This window comes from Myodes glareolus, chromosome 8 (genome assembly GCF_982192425.1).
Source record: "Myodes glareolus chromosome 8, mMyoGla1.1, whole genome shotgun sequence".
NCBI lineage: Eukaryota > Metazoa > Chordata > Mammalia > Rodentia > Cricetidae > Myodes > Myodes glareolus.
Genome location: NC_142033.1, coordinates 86,341,331 through 86,353,959, shown reverse-complemented (window position 1 = coordinate 86,353,959; position 12,629 = coordinate 86,341,331).

The window sequence follows — 12,629 nt, the reverse complement described above, 5'->3', positions numbered from 1 at the left end:
CAAACTTTCACTATTTACAGATGATATGATGGTATACACAAGTGACCCGAAAAATTCTACCAGGGGATTCCCACAGTGGTGTGGGAGAATTGTCTGTATTCTGTCAATCATGTTTTAAATAAACGCTGATTGGCCAGGCAGGAGGTGTAGGCGGGAAAACCAGACAGGAAGTGGAAATGATGCAAGGGGAACAGGAGAATTCTGGGGAGGAGGAAGCTGATTCCTCCCACTCCTGTCCAGATCACCGAAGCAGCAGGATGTGATCTGCCCCAGCTGGAAAAGGTACTGAGCCACATGGCTAACATAGATCAGAAAAATGGGTTAATCAAGATGTGAGAATTAGTCAGTAAGAAGCCTGACCTAATGGGCCAATTAGCTTTATAACTTAAAGAGATCTCCTGTGTGATTGATTTTTCTTTGGGGCTAAATAGCTGGGGGAACTGGGTACCAGACAGAAACACAAACAAGCCGGCCCTTCATGTTACAGAATGGTGCCCATGTGGATAACTGAATCCACAGAAAGCCTGAAAAAGCTTGGGAAAGACTAGAGAAAAACATTTTGGTTTTCAGCCATAGCAGGAAAAAAGCTGCGCTGTTTTAAAATGCCAGCTTTCTGGGCTGTCCTGTCAGGGGAAAATCTCTGACTCTTTCAAGCAGGAGGTCCCGACTAGGGAGCTATGGACACAATGTTGCAGTTTGCTTCCTGGCAAGTGCCTTGAAATGCCATAGGAGCTTTTGAGTGTTGTCTTCTCCATATTCCTTAGCAAATTAAAGACCCATGTGGTCAGAAAAAGAGAGATATACAGTAAAGAGAGATTCAAAGAGTAAGAAAACCTCTAAATGGTTTATAGCGTGTTAAAAATATATGCAGGCTTGAAAAAAAAAGGGTTAAAGCCTTAGAAATAAAAAAAGAAAGAAAAAGAGTAGTTGGGTGTGGTGGTACACACCTTTAATCCCAAGGCTTGGGAGGCAGAGGCCTCTGTAAATTCAAGGTGTGGTAGCATACACCTTTAATCCCAGCACTGGGGAGGCAGAGACAGATGGATCTCTGGGAGTTCAAGGATAGCCTGGTCTACAGAGGGAGTTCCAGGACAAAGATATACAGAGAACCTGTCTCAAAAAGCCAAAAGTTAAAAGTAAAAATAAAAGAAATAGAGGTTAAAATAAAGCCACGTAAAGATGGAAAATACACAGAGAATCTTGATACTGTATGCTATTATGCTCTCTTTGAATTGTTTAAATGCTGAGGAAGGAGCAACAGCTGCTAAAAGATAGTTGCTTATAAATGCTGCAGTGTAGGGAGCCACCTGGAGGCACAGGTGGTCCTGCAGTTTGGAGGTAGCCATGTGGGGCTGAGCACCCTTGCCTGCACCCTTGCTTGCACATGCTCAGAACAGCAGAATGGCATTAACCAATCAGGACAGCGTTCAAGCCTCTCCACCGCTTAAAAGCAGCTGCCTCTGGGCCCAATGCTCTCTCTCTAAGCTTTCTCTCGTCCCTGCTCTATCTTCCCTTCCCCCAATTTTCCTCAAGGGAATGCTCCAAATAAAGATGTGACCAGAGAAGGAATTCTCGTTTTTGGTGGCGTTCATTCCTGCCGGTCAGGATGGCCCCCCGCACTGCAGAATTAATCCAAGATAGGTATTTTGAAAATACCTTGACTTCTAAATTGAAATCAAAAGGTATGTTACTTTGGAGAAGAGATTTTGCTTTTGTTTCCACAGAAAACGAGAGGCTCTGGATTTATTCAGAGTTAAGAAAAATCATCTTTGACCAAGGGAGACCACCTGAGAAATCTCCCGTAGGAACAAATGGCCCAGATGTCTGAGTTCTTCATCTGGAACAGGTTCAAGACTGCTGCCTGAGATGATCAAGACTCACAGGATACTTCAGTCAGGACTTGATCATAATTCTAAATTTCCTTTAGGTCCCCATAAGATTATCAGCACCCCCAACCAGCTGGAAGTAGCCTGGAATACTATGCCCACATTCCAAAAAATGAACTATGGATATTTTCCTTTGTTTTTTTTTTTTTTAAAAAAAGAGGGGGAAGTGGTGCGGGAGAATTGTCTGTATTCTGTCAATCATGTTTTTAAATAAACGCTGATTGGCCAGGCAGGAGGTGTAGGCGGGAAAACCAGACAGGAAGTGGAAATGATGCAAGGGGAGCAGGAGAATTTTGGGGAGGAGGAAGCTGATTCCTCCCACTCCTGTCCAGATCACCGAAGCAGCAGGATGTGATCTGCCCCAGCTGGAAAAGGTACTGAGCCACATGGCTAACATAGATCAGAAAAATGGGTTAATCAAGATGTGAGAATTAGTCAGTAAGAAGCCTGACCTAATGGGCCAATCAGCATTATAACTTACGGAGTCCTCTGTGTGGGTGATTTTCTCTGGAACTAAACAATTGTGGGGACCTGGTGGGAGGACAGAAAAACCCCCAACAAGCAGGCCCGGCATTTTCATGCTACACCACAGCTCATAAACACCTCTTCAGTAATGTGGCAGGATACAAGATTAACTAAAAAAAATCAGTAGCCCTCCTATTTACAAATGCTAAAAAGGGCTGAGAAAGAAATCAGCGAAATATCACCCTTCACAATAACCACAAATATAATGTATTCTAGGGTAACTCTAACCAAATAAGCAAAAAACCTGTATGACAAAAACTTTAAGCTTCTAAAGAAAGAAATTGAAGGAGATATTAGAAAACGGAAAGATCTCCTATGCTCTTGGATAGGTAGGAGCAACATAATAAAAATGGTAATCTCACCAAAAGCAATCTACAGATTCAATGCAATCCCCATCAAAATACCAACACAAATATTCACAGACCTTGAAAAAACATTACTCAACTTCATATGGAAAAGCAAAAATTACAGAATAGCTAAAAGAATCCTGTAAAATCCTGTACAAGCATCACCATCCCTGACTACAAACTCTACTACAAAGCTATAATAATAGAAAAGCATCTTGGTATTGGTATAAAAACAGACATCTGGACCAATGACTAGATGACCTATGAACACCTGGCTTTTGAAAAAGAATCCAAAGTGTACAATGGAAAAGGAAAGCATCTTTAAACAAATGGGGCTGGCATAACTGGATGTCAACATGTAGAAGAGTGCAAATAGAGCCATATTTATCTTCATGCACAAAGCACAAGTCCAAATGGATAAAAAAAAACACCTCAACATAAATCCAGTTACACTGAGCATGATAGAAGAGAGAGTGGGAAGTAGCCTTGAATGCATCAGCACAGAAGACCACTTCCTAAGTATAACACCAGTAGCGTAGACACTGAGAGCAACAATCAATAAATGGGGCCTCCCGAAACTGAGAAGCTTCTTTAAGGCAAAGGACACAGTAAATGAGACAGCCTACAGAATGTGAAAAGATCTTCACCAACCCCACATATGATAAACTGATCTCAAAAATATACAAAAAACTCCAGAAACTTGACATCAAAATACAAAAGAATTCAATCAAAAAATGGAGTACAGAGCTAAACAGAGAATTTTCAACAGAAGAATCTGAAATGGCCAAAAGACATTTAATAAACTGCTTCCTTCCTTAATCATCAGGGAAATACAAATCAAAACGACTCTGAGATACCATCTTATACCTGTTAGAATACCTATGATTGAAAGTACTGTGGACAACTTTTGTTGGAGAGAATGTGGAATCAGGGGATCATTTCTTCACTGCTGGTGGGAGTGCAAACTTATACTGCCCGTTTGGAAATCAATATGATGATTTCTCAGAAAATTGGGAATCAATCTACCTCAAGACCTAGAGATACCACTTCTGGGCATATACCGAAACAATACTCAATCATGCCACAAGGACACTTGCTCAACAATGTTCATAGCAGCATTTACACAATGGTGTAGTACTCAGCTGTAAAAACAATGACTTGATGAAATTTGCAAGTAAATGGACAGAACTAGAAAAAACCACTCTGAGCGAAGTAACCCAGACTCAGAAAGACAAACCACTAGGTTTTATTGGTGCTGTGTTGCGCTTTGTGGTGTTGAGTGTGTTCTTACATTGTCTACCCATTTTTTCCTCTGATTGCGGTAGTTGGGACTGTCTGTGTCTCTGACCATCAACCTTCCAGGTGCCAGTGGATCCAAGGCTTAGATGGTTGCTCCTTGTGGTACAGTCAGGGCCATGGTTTCAGTCACCCTTTGGGTCACTCTGTGTTCCCAGAGGTTGCTCAGCACTCCTGGGAAGGGGGTCGCTCTGCAATACCAGGGATTGTTTGGGTCTGCTTACACAGAAGTCGCTGGCAAAGGCCTGCTCCAGTGGAGGTAGCTGGATCAAGCCTGCTCCCGCAGATGTTGCTGGCTCAAGCCTGCTATATCAATGGTAGCAAATTAATTTGCCCAGTCTGGCAGAAGTCCCTGGTTCGGTCCTGCTCCCTTCATGGTGGCTCCCTTGTAGGTACTACTTGTCCTGCAGAAGTCTCTGACTTGGGCCTGCTCCCTTGGCAGTTGCTTCCTTGTACCTGCTCCTTTGGAGTTTGCTGCCTCAGGCTTGATCCTGGCGAGGTTGCTGGCTCAGACATGTTTCTGTAGATGTCTCTGGTCTGGGCCCACTCCTGCAGAGGTTCCTGGCTTGGGCTTGCTCCTGAAGAACTCTGGCTTTGGCATACTCCCTCAGAGGTGCCATACTTGCCAAGAAACAACTTTTAAAGACCTTCATGCTTTTCTTTTCTTTTTTAAAATTTATTTATTTATTAAAAATTTCCACCTCCTCCCCTCCTCCCATTTCCCTCCCATTCCCCAGGCTTTTCTTTCTGTCTTTGGTTGTTTTTCTGAGGCCATGATAAACACCAGGAGCAAAATCATCTTGGAGAAGAAAGGGTTTAAGAACCAAAGCAGGAACTGAAGACAGAATCCCGGAGGAAGGAACTGAAACAGAAACTACAGAGGAATGGTGATTATTGGCTTGCTCAGCTTGCCCTCTATGGATTCCAGTGGTACCACCCACATCAGGGAACCAGAATTTCCCACATCAATCACTGATCTCTCTCTCTCTCTCTCTCTCTCTCTCTCTCTCTCTCTCTCTCTCTCTCTCTCTCTCTCACACACACACACACACACACACACACACACAGAGAGAGAGAGAGAGAGAGAGAGAGAGAGAAATGTGATAGAGGTAACTCCTCAGTTGAGGTCCCTCTTGACTCTAGTTTGTGTCAAGAAGACAAAAACTACCAAGTACGTCAATCTAAGGCACTACGCCTTGAGAACTCCCGCTATGGAAATCATGCTCGATTATATAGTTTTAAAAGACCTTTAATGTTGTCCAAAACACTCAAGCCTACACAAAGCACAATTTTTATCGTATTGCATCTGCCACAGGACATTGGGGGATTTTCTAAAGTAATGAAACGAAACAAATCCAATGAGTCCTGGGTACCTTTGAAATGGAAGAGTTGAGAACAGATCTCTAGAAACTATAGTACCAGTTTGGAAATTCTTAAGCTGGGAAATAAAATACTAAAGTATAGACAGGCAGTTTTCAGAAGTATTTGCTTTGCATTTTGGACCTTTCGACCACAATGTGTGTCAGGGAAGTTCTGCTCTGGCCGTGGCCATATGGAATCGTAAAGCTTCTCCATGTCCATGTCTTTCCTTTGATTGTCTCTCATTCCTTATTAGGAATGGACTCCTAAGGTCTTTCTGAGGTGTACAGGGACAGTTGTGTCTAACACAGAAACCTCAACTCTCTTAGAATTTCTTCAGTGATAAAGTTTTTCCACCTAAAGAGATGTGAGTTTTTAAATGATTCCTGGCTATCAGAAGGATTCATCTAAGATTAAAGCTTACAATTTCAATTTCAGTCCTTTATCCATATACATTGTACCAGCAACCATTAACCATTGGTTATGTCTTCATGATGAAGCCCTAATAAAAATCTCCAAAATGTAAAGTTTGTAATTTTTTTTTTTGGTTTTTCGAGACAGGGTTTCTCTATAGCTTTAGAGGTTGTTCTGGAACTCTCTCTTGTAGATCAGGCTAGCCTCGAACTCACAGAGATCCACCTACATCTGCCTCCCGAGTGCTGGGATTAAAGGCATGTGTCACCACTGCCCAGGAAGTTTGTAATTCTTTTTTGGATTGCTCAACAAGGGAATGACTTGGAGATTGTTAAGCCTGGAGAGGGTCTGGAAGCTTTGTTTCTTGTTCTCCTGTTTGTCTCTTCCGTTTGACACCTTATTATATGCCTTGTTATGCATTCAGTAATAAGTCAATAAATATAAAAAATTCCAGGTACTGTTTTTGTATGAGTTTTTGAGACAGGGTCTTGTTACATAGCTCCGACTGTCCTGGAACACACCATGCAGACCAGGCTGGCCTCAAACTCACAGAGATCCCCCTGCCTCTGTCTCCCAAGTGCTGGGATTAAAGGTGTGTGCCACCACATCTGGCCCTTTCTCTGTACTCTCTAAGCTGCCTTAGAAAATTAATAGAGTTCAAAGTGAGGTGTGGGAGCCTTCAAATTGTAGCCAAGTTGGACTGAAGTTGTGGGAAACCAGACTTTCAAATGGGAGTCATTTTTTGTGGGCCTGAGGTGGTAACTTGTGGGGTCTGACTCAAATGCCAGGTAGAGACTGTCAGAACTGAATTGGATTAGAGATCAGATAGCTGGCATTCACTGAATTGTCACTTGCTCTAGGAGACAACTCCCCCATCGTTTTCATGGGCAGAACTGGACTGTATAATTGAACTTTTTTTTCCTGATCACAATTTATTATATTGAAGGAAAACCCTTTGTTTATGTTCAGTAACACAATTTAAAAAAATCTAAATAATCAGAAGCCCCAAAAATCAGAAAGAAGAAACACATTCTTCAAAGCTACGACATGATGTCCAGTACACATTTCTCTCCCACAGAGGTTTTTCTTTCTTTCTTTCTTTCTTTTTTTTTTAATATCAGATCTTCTCTCTAGTCCTCATAAAACCCTCAGCAGGAATCTGCTGAGACAGAGGAAGAGCCGGAGGTTTAAAGACTAACAATAGTCCATAATTACAGTTAGCAGGAGATAGAATTGAGATTCAGAAGTGGGAAGTGGGATGCTGAGGTTACTCAGCCATGATTGTCTCTTGCAGTCATCCCTAAAGAAGCACTGGACTCTCGTGGCATATCTTTAGACCCCAATAACGACCTTTTGAAAATCAGATGACCAACTATTCAATGAGAGCAAGTAAAAACCTTTCCCAATTCTGTTACCTCTCTAGAAGAATATTTAAGCAAAAATAAATAAAATTTTACTGCTCTTAAGCCTCTTAAGCTTATAGAATGCAGATATACATTTTCTGTATGTGACCACGCATGCACAACTGAAGAATGTGGAATGAGTAAACTGGGTGTGAATTTCTTTTCTATCTGCTATTATTCACTGTATTTTTTTCCTCATAGAGATCTGTTGGTGTGTTTCGTTGGTACTGGAACACGGTGGGTACTTTCAGTGATCACGTCTTAAATAACACACCAAGAACAGCAATCAGGCTGAAGTTGGCTGTGGGTCAGACTGATGTGGACTGGACTTGAAGATGAGGTGGGGGGACAAGACATAAGGAACACAGGATTTGCCAAAGCTGTGGAAGAAGCTGACCCCAGACAAGCGTGGTGTGTCTGAGCTGGTTTGTGATGTGATGTTTTTCTTTTGATATGCCTTATTATCATATTATTATATGGTTATTTGTGATAACTCTTGTAGGGAAGTGGTTGTTTTACCCATTATTTTATGGACAACCAATCTGACTCTTCTGACACAGAGTCAACCTATATTTTTCATTTATAGCTGACTGTGGTTCTTGTCTTCAGAGAATTTAGAGAGAGGTGTTAGAAACCCAGGACTATGCTTCCAACACTGTGCTTAAGAAATTATGCTAGCCTGAGGGGCCTGTTTTTATCAAAGTGCCACCTACATCTTTTAAAATTTATTTTATATGTAGGGGTATACCTTTGCACAAATATATGATGTGTGCACATGTGTGCACATGTATGTGTGTGTGAATGCCTGTGGAGACCAGAAAAGAGTATCAGATTCCCCTGAAGATGGAGTTACAGGCACTGTGAGCACCTAATTTGGGCACTTGGAGTACACTTGGGTCCTCTGGAAGAGCATCCAAGTGAGCTGGATCCCTTTCTCCAGTCCACACCCACAATTATCAATAACATATTTATTATAGGCATTGGTCTGCTTCTTTAAGGTGTTATGTGAAAAAGTCTAAACTGAGTGGTATAATTTTTATCCCAGAGTATTGATTGTATGACCCATACTTTCATGAAGTTCTTTGTTTATCTCTTCATAGGTTTCTGTAAATGAAAGATTTCCCCCTTATTGTTTATTAATATTATAATCTTTTTGGTAGAATGTTGATAGAGGAAAGGAATTAAGCGTGAATTCACTCTGGAGCTGTAAATGCCTACAGTTCACACTTGCGATCATCTTTTCCTGTTGGAGGGAGGGACTACTTGTTTGCCCCAGCTGCCAGGCGAGTTTAACCCTGAAATAATCACACAGAAACTGTATTCATTAAATCACTGTGTGGCCCATTAGCTCTAACTTCTTATTGGCTAACTCTTACATCTTAGTTCAACCCATTTCTAGTAATCTGTATATCATCACAAGGTCGCGGCCTACCAACAAAATTTCAGCATGTCTATCTCTGGTGGCAGATCCATGGCATCCCTGACTCTGCCTTCTTCCTCCAAGCATCAGTCCAGTTTTCTTCGCCTACCTAAGTTTTGCCCCATCAACAGACCAAGGCAGTTTCTTTATTCATTAACCAATAAGAGCAACACATAGACAGAAGGACCTCCCGCACCATTTGTCTTTGTTAGAACATGCACTATGTTCACTTTTTGATATAAAGGGTCACACACACAAAGAATACAGCCTACTTTTTGAATGAGCACCCTAATGCAGCACCATCAGAGAGATTTTGGGCCTTGGCACTAGGTGGATCAAAGCTTCAGTCCCGTTTTGGCAGTGGGTAGACTTTAGAGAGGTTCTTGTCATGTCATGCCTCACTTTACCCTTCTGCAAAATCTAGACGATGGTGGTTTCCTTGGATGCTCAGTCTGAGTTCTATAAACAGAGCACTCGGAACGGGCACTTATGGGGCCACTGGGAAACAATATCTGCGCCTTACTGGCATCTATGGAATGGATCCTGAAGGACACAGAGGAAGCTTTCTCTGATTTTTACTTTTTACCTGTTCTTTTCTTTCCTTTTTTCTTTCTTTCTTTCTTTTTTTTGTGCAGTGTTAAAACATGAGCACCTCACCAACTGCCTTTGCTGTTACCATGGTGATCCAGGTTCATTTTAGGAGTGACAGGACAGATTGGTCTTAAGGATTGTGAAATCTCACACTCTAAAAATAAGGACTAGAAAGTCACAGCAGTACTGACAATGGGAGGATGGGTAGAATTTTTGCCATCTTGCAGCGACCCAGAATCAGAAAAACCATGGTTAGTCAGGCATGCTGCCAGATTGTGGGTTTCCAGGTTTATCAGGGAACAGTTGTGTGGGTAATAAGTCAAAAGCATGCCATCAACTGTGGTGTTTCTTTCTCTTTGGATTCTTTTTACACTCCGTGTCTTTCCTTCTGTTCTGCTCCTTCCTACCAGCAAACATCTGTGCCTAGGCTATTAATTCTTACTATCTAGACATAGCCATAATTTAACGTGTGTTAAACACGAGGATTCCTAAAGCACGATTTAAGAAAATTTTCAAATAAGAAAAGGTAGGATGTATGTATTCATTATCCAACTACAATAGGTCTCAATTTCTGGCTAACATGTATTCCCATTCAATTTTACCTTGTTTTTATTTCTTTCTTCTTCAAATTGTTCTCTGAGAACTTCATACATTTGTAGGCTATGTTGTCATCATGCATATCCATTGCTTTTCCTTCTACTTCCTACTCCCCTGTCCCGGTTCCCCTCCTATTTCTGTATCTTTTTCTGTGACCTGCTGGGTTTAACTAGGGGTGCTGCATGACTACAAGTTGGGGATTATTTACCAGAGCATATGCAAGTTACCAGAGGATGTGCCACCGAAAAGCATTACTCCTTCTCCACCAGCAATAATTAACTTGCCATGACTCCTCAGGGAGGGGTAGAGTCTTAAGAGCATCCTATCCGTGATGGGTCCAATCCTGTGCAGATTTTGTGTAGGTAACTCTAGCTACTGTGACTTCATGATGCGACAGCCACATCGTGTCCAGAAGATAGCATTTCACTCCCCCTTGTCTTCCAGCTCTTGCATTCTTTCTGCTCCGTCTTCTGTGACGCTCTCTGAGCTCTCTGAGTTGTGTTACATAGGGATGAGCACTCAGAAGTCACTCATTCTTGGCACTTTGATGGTTGTGAGTCTGCATCAACTGTCGCCAATGCAAGTAGCTGCTCCTCACAGCAAGGGAGAGAAGAGCATGATTTGTCGGTGTAGGCATAGGTATTCAGATGACAAACAACAGCAGTCTATCTCCTCACACCTTAGGCACAGGAGCTTTACGGTTTCAGACATGAATTCCCTCTTAGATATGACCCTAAATTCTGACCAGAAAGCAATTGGTTAAACCAATAAGGGTCTTGTCAGTATTGTACCAGTGGGCGCATGTGCATGATGGGTCAATATTCTCATACACAGGATTTCCCTGCTGGGCCAGAGACCTTTGATGACTTTGCTCTGCCAGCAGCCTGCTCAGGGCCCCATACTATGAAAGTTCACCTCCACGAGGAAGCTTCAAGTTCAGTTTCAGCTAGATTTTTCTATGCCCTGCAAACGAATATGTGGTGTCTTCAGCAATGGGATCTTAGCGTTCAGTTCAGCAGTGGTCTTTTGGGATGCTTCTGGGATTTCCCTGGCCAACAATGCACAGGAAAGTACCCTACACCTGATACTGCCGTTTCCATGCGCAAACTAATGGCTTCTGGGAACCACATTATCTATCCATGCAGGATACCTCACTTATATCCCTTAAAGGCTATATTTTTAATCAACTTATAAAAAGGCTTTTTTTATATTTCCTAAGTGTTAACCCTCCCACCATCCCTTTTCTTCTCCTTTCCTGATCCCTGATGAACTCTTTCTAACTGACTTGTCTCTGATCCGATTGCCCATTTTGATGTATTCTTCTTGCTCCTTCATGACCTCTTACTAGCTTCTTGGCCTCTACAGACACTTTAAGTTAAGCTTATATGTTTAAAACTTTGAAGCGCTTCATATGAGAGTGCATACAGCATTTGTATCGCCGAGGCCAGGTTTCCTCAGTATGGAATTTTCAGTTCTATCCATTTTTATTGTAAGTTTTGTGATTTCATATTTCTTTACAGCTGAATAGAGTAAATGTGTAAATGTTTGTGGCACATTTTCATCATCTGTCCTTCAGCTGGTGACATCTAAACAGACTCAATTTTTTAGATATTGTGAAGGGGGCATCAGTGAACACGGGTTTACGAGTACCTCTGCATTGGGATGTAGAATCCGTTGGGTATATTATTAGGAGTGGAATATCTAGGTCATATTGTATTTCCGTTTTTGTGTTTTGAGAAACCTTTACACAGAGCTCCATGGCAACTGAACTGGTTTACATTCCCACCAATACTAAATAAGGATTCATTTTCCCACCCCCTGCCAGCATTCGTTGTCATTTCTTCTTGATGATAGCCATTCTGGGGTGAATCTGAAACTCAGTGTACTCTGAATTTGTATTTCCCTGATGACTGAAGACGTTGAACACTTTAAAACCATTTATTAATTGTTCCTATTTCTTCTTTTGAAGACTCTGTTCAGTTCTATAGGCAACTTTTTGATTGGGTTCTTTGCTTTCTTAGTGTTTAATTTTATGAATTGTTTGTATTTTTTAGATATTAAACATCTGGATAGATAAAAAAATACTTTCTCCCATTATGTAGACTGCGCTCCACTTGAGTAACTAACTGTCTTCATGGAGTACTGAAGCTGTATAATGTCAGGAGGTCTCATTTTCAACTGTTAGCCTCACTGAGTGATGCAGTCCTGTTTAGACTGTCCTTATCTATGCCTGTGTCTTTAAGTGTGCTTGCTACTTGTTCCTCATCGGTTTTAGAAATTGTGGCCTCATGTTGAGGAGTCTGACCCATTTGGAGTTGAGTTCTATGCAGTGTGAGAGAGAAGAATCTACCTTCATTCTACAGATAGATGCCCAGTTTCCCCAGAACCACTTGTGGAAGACACTCTTTTTCTCCTACGTGCATTTCTGATGTATTTGCCCCGAATCAGGTAGGTGTACTTACATCTGGAGCTTCTGTTGTATTCAGGTTATCTGTTTTTGTGCTAGCATCTACACGCTGAAGATTCTTATTAAGGTTCTGTAGGGTCTCAGATGAGGTCTAGTGCTATTTCTTTTCTCTTTTTCCTTTTTAAACTCAGGACTGTTTTGGCTACTATATTTTGCACTGTGCATAAAATTGGAGATTGCCTTTTCTATTTCTGTAAGGAATGGTAGTGGGATTTTGATTGCAAAAGCATGGGACCTGCAGTCGGTGTTGGCAGCATGGCCGACATCATCCACAACATTATCTCTTCGAACCCACTGGCACTGAAGGTGTTTCCGACTCCCATT